Source organism: Enhydra lutris, unplaced genomic scaffold (assembly GCF_002288905.1).
Source record: "Enhydra lutris kenyoni isolate GAN:26980312 unplaced genomic scaffold, ASM228890v2 scaffoldscaffold37, whole genome shotgun sequence".
Classification (NCBI taxonomy): domain Eukaryota; kingdom Metazoa; phylum Chordata; class Mammalia; order Carnivora; family Mustelidae; genus Enhydra; species Enhydra lutris.
The window spans coordinates 3,862,551-3,878,900 of NW_019154121.1; the positions used below are offsets into that span (position 1 = coordinate 3,862,551).

Sequence of the window (16,350 nt, forward strand, 5' to 3'; positions counted from 1 at the left end):
CTCATGTAAAGAGATGACAGAAATTTTACTTTAGCTCTAGAAATTTAAAGTCTGAGGAGAGGTAATGCCCTCAGGACCCTTTAGTAGAGCAATTAGTCCTAGTAAAATTGAGGATATATAGGCTTCAGAGACAGTGGCAGTTAGCTTCATTTTCCTTCAAACAAAGATGGTGCCTCAGGTGCAGGGGAGGCTTATCCTAGAGATAGCTTTCACTGGTATAAATAATCCCATAGCAAAAGTGAATTCCAAAGAGGCAGAAACAATGGTATTAAATTTTTTAAATGTTTAATTAAGAAAGAAAATGTATGACACTAGATAAGACTACACACTCAAAATACCATTATAGTACCAAAAACAAAGGGTTCAAAAGGAAAGTAAAATTAGGAAATTTTACTTATTATAAATGTGAAAAAGTATTTCAAATACAATATGGTGACATGCTAGCCACTGCCTAATTTTTTGTTAGAACAGAAAATCTCTAAGTAATATTCATTCTCTGAAACAAGAAGTCTTACTTTTAGGTGTACCTTCTTCCCATTTTGGAAAAACAAGGACAACATTAACTTCTTTGGGGGGCATCTCTACCAATTTTAACTTCAAAGATAGTAAACTCGACAACTAGCATTGACCTAACTGATGAGACTTAATGAGTCTGGTTTCTCCAACTAACTTTCTCTTAAAAATCTTTGAGTTCCTCCTATATTCTTGGAGGTGAGAGACAACATTTGGAACCACTCACATCATAGTCCATGAAATGTCTCCCAATGCAGCAACCAAAGAAGGTGTTTTGTTTGTTTGTTTAACTACTCTTCCCTGGTTTGTGTTGAATTTTTTCCCAATACCTCTAGTTTAAGTTTCCCAAATTTGATTTACATTGTAGCTTAAGCTTCTTAAGCCTAAACCGTATCATAAAGCACTATGTGAAGTAGCTTGACTTCAAATGTAGTCATATTCTAAAAGGTACTCAGGAAGGAAAGATGGATCTGAAAACAGCTGGCAAATCAAGCCATTGTATTATATCATATTTCATAATTAATAATTATTAAGTTTTGTGAGAGTTGTCAAACACACTATAACTTGTTAAACTGATGGAAAATTTAATTCATTTAATTTCTACATGTTTAGCATGCTTTTTGAATTCACCCAGTTTTAGAACAGATCATTTGAAAGGACAAAATTTAAAGGATAATACTTAATTTGTTTTATGACCATACTTCCATTTCAAATAGATCATTTCTATGGAGCCTTGTGCCATAGAAAGCATTTTCAAACAAATTTATTAATTTCACAGTTTCTATATAAATCATTGAATATTTTTACCTTTTCTTAAAAAGATGAGTGCACTGACTAGTAAAATTAAGGAACTCGCCAAGCCTTCCTTGTTAATGAATGGTAAAGCTAATATTGGAAATCTAGTCTCGTGGGTCCACAAAGTAAATTTATGATTCATTAAAAGTATGATAAGTGTCTGTCTTCTTTCTTTCTAATGTTTAAGTTGTTATTGATAATATACCATGTAGGAATGATGATTTTTCAAAATGATGACCAAAAACCACTCTTGGGGAAGATTAGGAATGTAAGTTTAGGCATTCATAACATTAGAAATTATTTACTTGTACCTGGGGACATTTGATCTTTCAAAAATATATATAATGTTAAAGATCAACATCTGAAATAGCCACATTAAAATCCTTCAAGAACATTCCATTTTACTAAGAATAATATCTAAAACCCTTAATTATTTTAGATCTCTGCCTATCTGTACAAATTAGGAATAGCTTTGACAATTAAAGCAGAAAGATCCCAAAGTAATGACCTTAATGAATGACAAAGTATTTATCTCTCACTTAAAAATCCCAAGGTAAGTAGCACAGGGTTGGTGTGACAGATGTGTGAATTTATTAGCAACACCTGTTCCTTCTAGCTCACCTCTCTGCCATCTCCTGATGACCCAAAATCAGTGCTAGAGTTTCTTATTATTTTTTTTTTTAATTTTTTATTTATTTGACAGAGAGAGATCACAAGTGGGCAGAGAGGCAAGCAGAGAGAGAGAGAGAGGAGGAAGCAGGCTCCCTGCAGAGCAGAGAGCCCGATGCAGGACTTGATCCCAGGACCCTGAGATCATGACCCGAGCTGAAGGCAGAGGCTTAACCACTGAGCCACCCAGGTGCCCCGAGTTTCTTATTTTTAAGACAGCAGAGTGGAATGATATGTCAAGAAAAAATCTGTATTCTGTCACTAGAGGAGAATAAGAATATTTGAGGACAACTAGAAGCTATAATTTCTATTAACCACTCATATCACTCTGCCTCTTAATCACTTTTCCCCTCCATTCTGCCCTTCTTCCAGTTCATGGAGCCCATTCACTTATTGTCTTGGTTTTCCCAGCACTGCTTAAACACACGTCCTCCATTATACGCATGATTTGTTTTTGTTCATCTTTTTAATAACAGTGAAACAATCATTTTGCTGCTTTGGATATCATTTTGATATATTTTATATCATTTTTGATATTTGACCATTTAATGTAACATTTCAACTTACCACCCAGGTATTCGTTTTTATGTGCACTTTCTTCCTGTTTTTTGTAGCATTTATCAGTTTCTAATTATAGATTCCAGTGATAAGTAGATATAGACATAGATATATTTTTCTATGGGTCAGGGAAGAAATAGGAGGAAGTACAAATATAGGTCTAAATATGTTCACATAAACATAGACTATTAGTGTAGAAGTCAATTTTGAAGATGATATAATCTATTACTCTGTTTTGTTTTGTTTTCGCTAAAGGAGTTTGAGTAAAGAGAGACTGCATTCAACTGGGGACATAAATACAGGTAGGTGTAAGCGCACACACACAAATACACACACAGAGCACACACATACACACACACACACACACACACACACACACACACACACATACACACACACACTGGCTTAGCCATGGTCAGAGAACATCAGCTTTCTCCACCAATTCCTCAAAATCAATTCCCTCAGGGCAAGGTAAAGAGGACAAGGAGATACTTGTTAATGCAGTATGCCCATTACCCTGGAGGAAGACATTTTCTTTCTTATTCAGTACAATTATCATGCCTTTACTTTGCTCCAGAGGGAGACAGTATTTTTTTTCCCCAGACTGCTCTCTATACAGATATCCTTGAAAAAATAGTTTTCAACAAAGGGAAATCAATGCCTATGTCACAAGATGAGAAACCCATTGGAGAATTATCTCACATCAGTATGCAAAGATGCTAAGTAAAACCCTAAGCAGTAAATAAAATATAATGTATCAAAATAAATCAAATAACTGAACATAGGGAATATCTAAATTTAAGAGCTTTATATTTAAAAAGGCAAACAAACATGAAAGAGTGAAAAAAAATATAATGAGGTGGGATTAGTGGATGCTTTCTCTTATGGAAACCAATATAAGAGAGTTTAGAAGTTTAGCAGACAATTGTTTTGTCTACCTAACACTTCTACCATCACTGGGAATTTTAATCCCTTCTTTCTCATCTTCCAGTGCCGGCACATGTGGATCAGGAAAGCTGTCACATTCTTGTATGACTCCTTACTACCAGGCTATAGGTGATCGTAGATGCCCAGTAATTGAGTCTGAGCTTGAGCATTTGTCCTTTCCAAAGACCCTCTACTCTAGCTATAAGAGGCTAACAAATAACAGAGAACTATTTACCACAGAGCAGTATGTTTTACAGCAGACTGTAAGCATTTGCGCCTATCAATTGGAAATGAACCAGCTCTACAGAGAATGTTGTTTCAATAGGTAGTGTAGTGTCTGACTCCAATTTTGATGTTTGACTGCTAAGATCTTATTCCTTCTTCTTCACTTGCCCCATATCTGGGTAAACCGCATTTGAGCAATCTGATAGGAAAATCCATTGTACACTCTCTTGATGCTGTGGAGAAATTCAGCCCCACAAAATCCAGCCCCATGTGGGAACCCTAAACCCAGCAACCGCTGCACTCTAATGGCAATACAAACTGAATCCATTTTGGACCTTCTTTTGCTCAAGCCAGATGATACCTGTCCTATTCTCCCCAAACATCTCAAAAGGTATCTTTTGGAACTCTCTCAGCGAGTCACCAGTAAGGACTTCTCTACCAGTCTTGGGTTAGAAGCTGATCCTGTCCTCCTCCTAGTAATTGAAAGACACAGTAGAATAGTAAAAATACAAGCCATATTACTAGAGGTTAAGGATAAAGTAGGTACTGAAAAAGTAAAGACAGTGAAGAGAATAGGAAAAATAGAGCAACATTTGTTGAAGGAATAGCCATGTTACAGGGATGTGTTTTAAGATGGAGAAATTATAAAGAAAAACCTTCTGAAAAAGCAATGCTTATAAAAGTTATTTCTGACACATGACATTTAATATATAATTTCTATAATATAAAACACATGGAATTTTTTTAAAAAGTTAGCTATTAAAAGTGTTGTTATTTCAACTTAATTGACTAGAGCAGGACTTACTCTATTGTATCAGAAAAAAAAATCACTTGTAGAAAAGCTTTACATCCTGAAATCTTGAATATAGTTATCTTTTGTCATAGTTGTTTTGGGTTTTCCTTTGCTTGGTTACTTGCTTTCTTTCTTTTGTTTTATTTTTTGGTTTTTATGAAGTGCTCAAAATGCTTCATTTCTATGGTTTCCCTAGACATCATCTTCTAAAATTTGCTTCCTTAAATTGGGTATTTCACAGGCAATTTGCACTTATTCAGCAACTGCAGGCTTGTAGAGCATTTCCATAAACTGACCTCTTTTTGAAATCAGTGGGAATTAAATACCTAAGGTGCAACTGCAGGAGTATGAAAGTGTATCAAGATTAGTGATCATGATCTTCACAATTCTATCCTTGTATTCGTATTTCTCATAGGGAATTTTTTTTAAATTGACATTAATTGCAAAATCATCATCCAAATTGACATCTGGATAAAGAACAGTATTAAAATTAAATGATGAATAGACTCATTTGTGATTGTGGTAATGAAATCTTGTAGGTGGTTATATTTGAAATAAGTCTTGTATTTTCCCTGAAAAAAGAAAAATTAAATCTTTGGTTTAGTATTTTGAAATAATGACAATGACTTCACACTCTGGGCTTTTCAGATAGAAGAAAAAATAATGATTAAGATGAGGATTCCTAAAACAAATATTAATAAGCTTATTTATGAATACTCTAATTTTATATCTATAAAATAATTAAAAATCATGAATTCTATGTTTTGCCTTGATCAGGTTTGTTTCAAATTATGTTTCTGCCCATCCTAGACTGTTTGAATAGAATATCAGAGAACTGAAAAAAAGCACTGATCATGTGTGGTTTTATAAACCTTCAAATAAGTAATAGAAGAATGATTATTATTAAGGAGAATTTGAAATCTAATTGATGCAAATTATTCTCCAGAGACCATTAGGTTATCTGCAGGATATAAGATTTTAAAAATAATTAAGTAGTGAAAACCCCAAAAATGTTTAATCAGTGTAACCACATGCCAAAATTAACTTTTAATCACTTTTATCAAGTGATTGGGTCTTGGTAATAATAGGTGCAAATTCAGGATAAAAAATAACATGTTAAAAATAAAAAGTAATACAGACATGTTTAAGTAAGAGCAATGAATTTTTGAAAAAATTTTATAATTATGCTTTAAAGGGTGTTCATACATCAATTAGGATTTGGAGAAGATGACTTTTCTTATAAATTATATCACTGTATAATATGGTATGTTCAGTTTGTCCTTTTGTGTTGAGAGACAGAAAGAGAGAGGGAGATAAGGAGAGAGGACTGACGGAGAGTCATATACACACAGGAAGAGAGCTGGTTATTAGTGAGGTACTGTGAGCAACATGAGATAATTTGGAAATAAGAACAAAGCAATAAAATGTAGTATATAAACTTGTTTTGAATAACCCATGCCCTGGCTAGGAAATAAAACAAAATTTAGTATCTTTGTTGCAGTTTGGGCTTTACTTATTTCCTTCCTGTGCAGATTTCATCTTTTCTGACAAGGTGAAAAGCAACATACTCCATGTGGAATGGGTGCACCAGTTATTGCTTCTTCAAGGAGTCTAAAATGTACATCCTGAGGGTTATAAGATCTCAGTTCCTTAGGAATAAGGTACTATGTTCCTTGTTCCCGACAACAATAGTGATTAATAGCTCACATTTTTATTAAGCACCTACTAGCACTAGAAGTTTCATTGGTCATTGAAGTTGCCTAACTCAAACTTTTGGGAACCAGAAGGCAGGCTCTACTTTGAAAAAGCTGTTGATTTCCTTCTATAGAGTATTGGCATCAGTAAACTAGGAAAATAGAGTCTAAATAATAATCTATTAAATAGTATAAACAAATCAATAGAAGCTTCTTGTTTTAAATTGGAACTAGGCTACTGATGAAATAGTAGAACTTATCAGAGAATTGGGGCATTTATTAATTATATAATCAACCTAAACACTGAGAAATAAGCTAACATGAACTTTAATAAAAAAATCCCAAGGCAGGGACACCTGGGTGCTTAGTGGGTTAAAGCCTCTGCCTTTGGCTCAGGTCATGATCCCAGGGTCCTGGGATCAAGCCAGCATCCAGCTCTCTGCTCAGCAGGGAGCCTGCTTCCCCCTCTCTCTCTGCCTGCTGCTCTGCCTACTTGTGATCTCTGTCTGTCAAATAAATAAATAAAATCTTGAAAAAAAAAATCCCAAGGCAAATAGATCATTTTTTAAACAAAGTAAGTATGACTCTCAGTCTTCCCCTGTCCACTCTACATGCAGAGATACAAGCACAGAGGAACAAAAGAGCCAGGTTTATACAGAGCCAATCACTCAAATCATTCTATTGACAGAAATAAAACACTCTCCTGAGGAAAATGGAATCACGGTTGAATGTCACAGTTGCAAACAGCTAAGTATACAAATTTTAGTTAAAATGTATTTTACTGAAGAATTCACTATTAAAATGAGGAAATAACAAAAACATCAGTAGGAAATCTGAACAAAAATATAAAAGAAAATGTCAAGTTTCTTTTTATATATTTCTAAACAAAAGAAATTGCAAGGAAAAAAGTCGCAGGGCATAATTTCATTCTTGAGTTCTAGCTGGGCATCTGAACCTATCATCACCTTAAAAAATGGAAACAGAAAGATTAGCTGAAACATAAATTATTTTCTTACAAGTCAAATACAAGAACATAACAGCCCAGGTGGTCTGATGTGAGCTATAGTTCCTAAACAGCAGTTTTTGATTCTGATTTCCAAAATTATTTAGAAAACCAAGTCTCTGATTCATAGTTAAGACATCTAAAACAGGATGACTAGAAGAATACTTCATTCTGGCAAGAAGTTTATAACATAATGTGACAGTATTATGCAATTTCCTAAGAGAGGTAAATTAAACATTTAAATATGTGACTATTGCATTTTGTTAGCATGCACTTAATAAATTTAACTGAATATTTCAGGTTTATAAACTTAAGCATACTTTGTTGCATGTGGATTGAGTAAAATAAATATATGTATATTTCGATTTTGCTGATTAGATGGTGAATCTTACACAAAAGATTCCAAATTAGCCGTTCAAAGTTGGAGTAATCAGCATTTTAATAAGTCCCTGAGTAATTATGAAGAAGTTGTCCCTAGACCACATTTAAAGAATCATTTTGGGACACCCACATTGCTCAGTTGGTTAAGTACCCAACTCTTGTCTTCAGCTCAGGTCATGATCTCGCAGTCATGACCTCTCTGTTGTGAGACAAAACCTCAAGTCTGGCTTTTTTCTCAGTGTAAAGTCTATCTCAGATTCTTTCTTTCTCCCTCTCCCCCTCCTTGCTCCTGCATTCTCTCCCTTTCTCTCAAATAAATAAATACTTTAAAATTTTAAAGAATTATTATTTTATAGATTTAAAGTTTTTGAACTAACACTGTTTTTATTTTAACTTTATAAGTGCATCAGCATTTATTTTCTCTCACAATATTTCCATTACACACTCATGATATAATGGTCACCATTTCACCATTAGATTTATTAATTATTCATTTTCCATTCATTCATTCAATAAACATATTTTGAGAATCTACTATATTCCAGTAACAAAGATAAGCACTGAACATTTTGTAATGAGCAAAAGAAGTGTAGTTATTCTTGCATTTGCTAAGAGTAAATGATGTCTTAAGACTAGTAAGCGAAACCAGAATGGTTCAGTTGCAAGAGCATGCAACTCATACTCAAGGGTTGTGTGTTCGACCCCCACGTTGGGTGTAGCATACTTAAAACTAAATAAATTAATTTATTTTTAAAAAAGAACAGTAAGATAACAAAAATTAAAATATGATAAAAGAGTATCATTCCATATCTTTATTAGAAATCCATAATATTTATTTAGAACAGTTAGAGTTGGAAATTAAAAACAAAATTACTTAGAGTAGCCTCAAAATATCTAGTGCCCCTGAATAAATCTAAGAAAATATTTGTAAGATATCTATGCAGAAAATAATGCAACCCTTTTGACAGATATTCCAGAAAACTCAAATACACTGAGATAATATACTATTTATGATTTGGAAAACTCAAGATGTCAATTTATACTAAATGGAAATACAGATATATTGCATACCCAGTGAAAATCTCCTTAGAAGGTTTGGAAGGTGGATGAAGAAATCTAACATGCTGATTTTAAAATTGATGAAGGGATACAAAGTTTGGGGTCTGGCCCAAATGCTCTGAAGAAGAATAACAAAATGGTAAGAATGTGCTAACAAATGGTAAGATTTATCATACAGTATAGCTGTTAAATAGGGCTATACTACATCAGGATTAGACAAAACAGAGTTTCAAGCATGTGACCTACAGGCCAATCATCATTTTTTGTAAATAAACTTTCATTAGAACATGCATATTCTATACTACACCAGGTTGTCACCACAGAGTGTATGGTCCAATGCCTAAAATGCTTTCCCTCTGGTCTTTTAAGAAACAGTTTGCCAATTCCTGAGCAAGAATAGTGAAGCAAACTAGAAAATCCGGAATTAGGCATATGTGCATATTTGTACATGACAAAGATATAATTGAAGAGCAGTTGAAAATAGGGAGAAAATGACCACAACTTCATGCCATAAATACACACATACACACACATGCACAGTTCTCTACGTAAATGACAAGGCATATAAATTTGATTAAAGTCATAAATTCACAAACATCATTAAGAAAAGAAACCATGTGGTAGGAGATTATTTGGCACACATGTAACTGGCAAAGGGATTATATTCATAATATATTTAGAATTGAAATATATTATTAAGAAAAGTTAGATAACCTAATATAAATTTTTGCAGCAAAGAAAAAAGAAAGAGAAAAGGAAAGGAGAGAAAGAGGCAGATTTCTTAAAAGAAAACTCTAAAAAATCTTTAGAAAGGAGGGTACATAAATGACCAAATATTTTAAGCAAGTGGTGAATCCAACTAGTAATTAATGAAATGCACAGTAAAGCTGCGAATATATAAACACTATAAACCTAAAAGACTAAAATTAAAAAAAAATACAAGCTCTAACAATACTATGTTGGGAAGAATTTGGAGCAATTAGAGTTTACACTGGTAGTAAAAATATAATAGCCAGGAAAAATTATAGTTTTATTTTTAAATCTGAAGACACTAAGAACAGCAAAATCTAACAACAGGTGTTATTTTTTATAGCTGAGAATTCATAATCTCTTCGTTTAGGGAGTTCTACCACTACCATAAACATTTATTCTATAGAAAAATGCTCATTTGCACAAACATATAAGGACAACTATGTTCATAGTATCATTATTCATGCAAATAAAATGAAAACAACCCAAATGAGATCAAGAAAAAATGAACAAATAATACATTTATGCAATGAATATACCAGAGCAACCAACATTATAAACTACAAAGTAACTTACATGAATTTTTAAATATTATACTGAGTGGAAGAAGGTAGAAGCAAAATGAATAAATACTGGATGATTTGATTTCTATAAAGTTTGGAAACAGGTGAAACCCTAGTATAGAGTAGCTACATTGTTGCTTTTGTGAATTTGTTATGCTGTACATCTGCATTTTTACACATTCTGTTGGGATATATTTTATGATTTAAAATGTTTAGAAATTAAAATCTTCAGTAGAAAAAATGTTAATAGCTATTACAGGAAATTCACAGAAAGGGAAATCTGAATGACTGTTAAACATATGAAAGAATACTGAACATCAGCAATGATCAGAAAAATTCAAGTTAGAACTAGACATAGTTTTCACACCTGCCAGCTCTGCAAGATTTTAAGTCTGATGACATTTCTTTTACCAGTGTTGGATATAATATGTGAAAATATATAATTAATTTGAACTGCTATTGGGAGTGTAAATTGTTAAAATCACTTTGGAGGGAAATTTGATTCTACCTAATTAAAGATATAACAATGTGCATACTTGGAAATCCAATAATTCTGCATTAAGAAATCTACACTGAGAAAAACTTTCCCACATAGCAGACAAGGGGACAATTTTATGAATGTTCACTGCAGGCCTCTTAACATTATAAGTATACAGATAATGCAACCATCTTTCAGTAGAAGTATGAAAAAATAGATACATATTTACTTATTTAGTGAAAGAATATATTTAAGCTGAAATCAGTAAACAAATACTACATATATTGGTATAAATAAATTTCAAAAACCTAATGTGGAATAAAAATTATTTGCTAACTATTTCAAGTATGGTAGGCAAATTCATCCCTTTCAAGAGAAGGCAGTGTAGAATAAATGCATAGCTACAGATAGTTAGTTCCTTTATTCTATCAACATGTCAAGAGGGGAGAGTTCCACTCAAAATGAGAAAGGTAAGATAGTGCTAGAGATTTGTGTCTTAGAAGAATAGGTATGAAATCATCTTCTTGAAAAGCAGAAGAGTGAAATCCTCAGAGAAATTAGCACTTTTACCACTGGTGCCTAATTCCAATTTGAGTTTTATGGTACAATTAAATGGAACCCAGTGAGCAGGGACCTATGGTTTTCACTAGCCATGTTCAGTTACTGATGTGAAGATGCAGAGAAGGTAAAATTTGTACATCACAGTGGTTTAGAATTTTTCAGGCAAGTGCTGTGAGGTACAAGAGAGTAAAGAGTTTATGAACTGCATGGTCCTGGTGGGGAGGCATGAAATGTAAGCTAGAAAACAAGAAAAAGAAAACAAGAGGAATTGGCAAATCGAATAACTGGATTGTTTATTGGACAGAAAAAAAAAAGTGCAGTGGTTGCACTCATGTAAAGGAGCAGAGAAAATAGTAAATTTGGTGAAAGAATTGAATATGTGAAGCTAGGATTTCAGTATATGATATAGTAACTGGTAACAGAAATGTCTAACACATGAGAGATAAGTAAAGTGGAATTAAGTAGAGTACAGGAAGTATAGATGCCAAAGACCTAGGAGGCCAGGGAATTGAATCAATCCTTAATATAGATTTAGACCATGTCAAGAATAATGACAAAAATGGTGATGTAAGAGAAAACAGTAAACTAGGTGGCAGAATGAGGAAAATTCAAGAATGAAGAGGAGTGATAGGGTGTCTGCATGTCTCAGTCGGTTGAGCATTCAGCTCTTAATTTCAACTCAACTCATGATCTCAGGGTCCTGAGACTGAGCCCTGTGTTGGGCTTAGGCTCCACACTCAGTGTGGAGTCTGCTTGTTGCTCTCCCTGTTCCCCTTTTCCTCCTCTCAATCTCTCAAATAAATAAATTAATTAATTAAATAAATTAAAAAAATCTTCAAGGGGGAAAAAAAAGAATGAAGGGGAGTGAGAAATGGTAGTACATGCCAACATCAAAGACAGTTACGAGATAGTAAAGACTAATGGCATAATTTGGAAGAATTCTTGGTTTTTGAGATTTAATAAATAGTCTGTATATTCAGATGAGCTATAAGGGCACATACCATCTTCAGGCCTTGTCATACATGGAGTATGACTGCTTACATTTTGAAGGTTGCATTGGCTGTCACATCTTCAGCAAAATAAGATGATAACAAGGGAATTCAGAGAAGGGTTTGAAGTTGGGTGGAAGGCGGGGGCCGCAGCTGACAAAAGATATTGCAAGGTGAACAACAGTAAGGTTTGGAAGTAGGGGAATGAGAAAAATTAGGTCACTAGGGAATTTACAGAGCTCGATGGGGATGAGATTCAGTGATGAGAGATTTATTGGAGGTTTAGACTCACTAGTAACAAGAGGTGTACAGATATTCCATAATGAGATTTTTCTTGAATTTTCCACAGGAAAGATAAATCATCAGTTCAAATTAGAGCTTCTCTCACATATTCTTTTTTAATATTAGTCTTATGTAAAAGTTTGAGATATGAAAATATGTAGTATACTTACAAATTAAGTTGGTAGAATTGGAATACTTTTCATGTTCCTTAAAATAATTTAATACTTGTAAGAAATAGAATAAAATTACGAAATGTCAGTCTTCTGTTTTATGTTTAAACACTTGAATTTATAGAATTTTTTTTTAATTTTTCATTTTACTCACTTATTTTTGCTACAAAATTTAAAGTAATTTTATTTTATTATTGATTTATTTTTATTATGGTAATAATATGTAACACAAAATCTACCCTGTTAACAAACTGTTATAGGTACAATATAGTATTGTTAACTATGGACACAAAGTTGTACAAAAGATCTCTAAACCTTATCCATTGTGCATACCTGAAACTCATGTAAATAGGACCATGCAATATGGCTGGCTTATTTCACTTAGCATAATGTCTTTCAGGTTCCTCCAGATTGTTGCAAATGACATTTTTCCCTTCTAAAATTTAAAGTTTAAGATCATTTGGTAATGCCTTAAGAGACTTTTAATTTCCCCAAGACAACATGTTGATTTTCAAAGGACATTTATCCTAAAGTCAGACTGAGATTGTACTCTCTGTTTTTCCATTTAATGATGCAATCTTTTCAAAATTACTATATCTGGTTTTTCATTAATAATATGAGACCATCTGATAATGAGATGGTGGGAGTATACTAATTCCCTTTTTTCTCTCTAAACAGAGAACTCTTTGTGTGATTTCACTACACTTCCTGCACCTCAACTGTCCTTTTGAGGACTCTAAAAGTTGTTATTTTTTACTTCTGTTATTAATTGTAAACACTGAATTTCCTGTAGACCTATTTTCTCTACTGTATCAGGAGCTGACCTGTATAACTGAATCAGGTGGAATCACTGAAGCATGTAATTCGTTTCAACGTGTTTCTCATAATAAGACAAAGTCTAACCACTGCTCCTGATCTACTTGTGCAGATCACTGGCCTCTGGGAGTAGCTATTTGTTCTTTTTTTTTTTTTTTAATTTACAAAAGCATCTTATAAGTTTCTTCTTATGAAGTACATAAATGATAAACTTAAAGCTACATTCTAACTAACTTTATTGGACACTAGGGAGCTCACAGGAATTAAAATAATATGTATATCATGCTTCACCACCCCCAAATTTTTATTTCTGTATTTTATCTTATTTTATTTTTGCAATAATCCTGTTAATTGGTTAGATATGCATTTTTATCCTCATTTTGCAGGTGAAAAGACAGAACTTCAAGATGTAAAGGGTCTGCTCAAGATCGCAGAACTACTGAGACTGCAGAACTCCACAAATTCTCAGGTACACTGTTCCCAAAGCCAGAGTTCTGTACACAGTACAGTGAGTTTCTCCCTGTACAGCAATTACCAATGTATAAAGTTTCATGATCATTTCTCTTAACTGACCAGGCTTAGTTAATCTCCTATTGTTTTACTTTACTTTTTTTTTTCCCAAGAAATAATTAATTAAAGAAATAATCCCAAAGTGAAATTATGTTTATTTTTCTTATGTACAGAGTCTACCAGTGACTTTTTAAAGCAATTTTAGGTTTAAAATCATTTGATTATCTGGTCCTAGCCTGCATATTTGAGGAAGACAAGATGAAGATATAAACAAACGACAGATTCTAAAATAAACTCTAAACTATGAGTTTTTGACTTTTGGGTATTTTTAACAGGAATAAATTTGCAAAGGAAAATCTGTTTTTGAACCAAATAGTGCTTGATTTATGAGCAAAAATCCTCAAGCAAAGATAACAGAATATAACTCTAGGAACCAAGAGTTCAAAAAGAATAGCATTGTTTGGCCTTCATTTGGTCAAACATAATGTTTATTTGTATTTCTATTAGGCTATAGAAAATCAACGTAAATTTTGTTAAGAATACATAGTCTAGTATTTTACTTGTGCTAAGAACAAGTGTTTTGGAGTCAATATAGTAAGATGTAAACCATCTCAGGGCACCTGGGTGGCTCAGTTAAATATCCAACTCTTGATTTTGGCTCAGGCCATGATCTCAGGGTTGTGGGATTGAGCCCTGCATCAGACTCTACATTCAGCGAGGAGTCTGCTTGAAATTTTCTCTCTCCCTCTCTTCACTGACTCTCTCTCTAAAATAAATAAGTAAAAGTCTTAATAAAAAAAAAAAAGATGTAAACCATCTCTGAACTCTTAATTGCAAAACTTTGGATATGAGACATGAATATTTCTAATTATTCTTATTTTAGACTGAAGACAATACTATCTACCTTATGATATCATGATGAGTCATCAATGAGTCAAAAGATGTACAGTGCTGAACACACTTCAGTTCAGTATGTGACATGGCTTATACTAAATAAATACTGTTCCTTTTCCTCCTCCATCTCTCTTTCATTTTCCTTCTTTCATAATTTTTTTTAAATTTTCAATAAAGAATAATTTGCATTGAACTTCCTTTCCCCCTTCTGTTCAGGATAATTATTTGAAAGGAATTCTTAGCTCTCAGTTCTTGGTCTAAATGACTTTTAAAAAGTAATCTTCTAAGAAAATATAAAACTTACCATATCAATGTATGTCCATCACTGAATTTACAAAAGTTAATGGGGGCTATCTTTACCACATTAACTCAAACTCCAATCAATAAAGAGGAGTACGGTGATACAGATTTCTACAGTGTGGAAATCAGTGTATTTACCATGATACAGATGCTTGAAATGCAGCTTTGTAGAGACTATTCAAATGTGTCCTCACAGGAATCTGTATTTGATGATATTTTTAAAATTAGAATTTCAAAACTGTGTTCACACTGATTTTTTCACATGAAACTTATTATTCCATTAAAGATTTGTCATAAGTGATTTCCTATCTCTTCAGTATCAAAATCATTTTGCAATGTTATGAAAGCTTAAAATATATTTTGCCCTGGTCAATCTACAAATGGTGTATGTGTGCCAAGAATCTTAGATATCTTGCCATCTCCATCTGAGGCCTGCAACCTTAGTATTACTTAATTCTAATCTCAAATAATATGAAACTATCAATCCTATCTCTGATAAACATATGAATCATTTAAGTCAGCATAGTAAATTTCCATTTTACAGTATTGTTAAATTCCCAAAATCACAAGTTTAAATATTAATTTTTATTATATTGTATTAATTTTTACTATTATTGAGTTTTAGGAATGATAAAGCTCATGGAAATAGCTGTAATAAATCATCTGCATGGCCCAACAATTGAAGGCATAGTTTGATTTAATGAGCACACAGAAATCCAAAAATTAGTCTTTGCTATGTTCTTAGCTTAAAAGAAATACATTTGTTCAAATAATTTGCATAAAACAAATATTTGATATGCACTGAATTCAAATGTTTTATCAGATGGCTTAAAAATTGTATCATATGAGATCCTTACAAATGATCTTGCATCTTTACTTAATAACTAAGGCAGTGATATAGTTTCATTATTTTCCAAAGCAAAGAGCAATTTTTCCCTTAAAAATAACTTTTCCTTTGCAAAATTTATGCTTAGAAAGTGTCATATAGTTGGGTCAACCTCTTCTCCAGCAACTGCATTGATAATCAGAATACTATAAAGTTAATCACCTGTCACTGTTACAAATGTTCCACTTCTAAAAATGACATGTGAAAAACCTTAGTAATTAATGAAACCTTAGTTAATAATAATTTTTAGTTCTTTCATATAATTCAGAAGGCTATTTGGAGAAATTATATAGATAGAATTAGATCTCTTTAAAAATCTAAGAACTTTAATTCTAAGTCTTAGAGAATATTTTAGTGATATAATCAGAGATATGATCAAATATTTATGCTTAGTGATAATTATGGCAATGAACTTCGTTTAATAAATATTAGAAATTATCTGTCAATTATATACCGAATAGTAATGATTTGTCTATAATCTAGAAAATCTAAGCTAACCATGCACTAGAATGTCATGCAGTCTTTTTTTTTTTA

General features: G+C 32.7%; 1 pseudogene; it reads left to right on the forward strand.

Moving 5' to 3' along the window:
- Nucleotides 1–10,841: 10,841 nt before the first annotated feature.
- LOC111154361 overlaps nucleotides 10,842–16,350 on the forward strand; it is a 110,064-nt pseudogene continuing 104,555 nt past the window's right edge.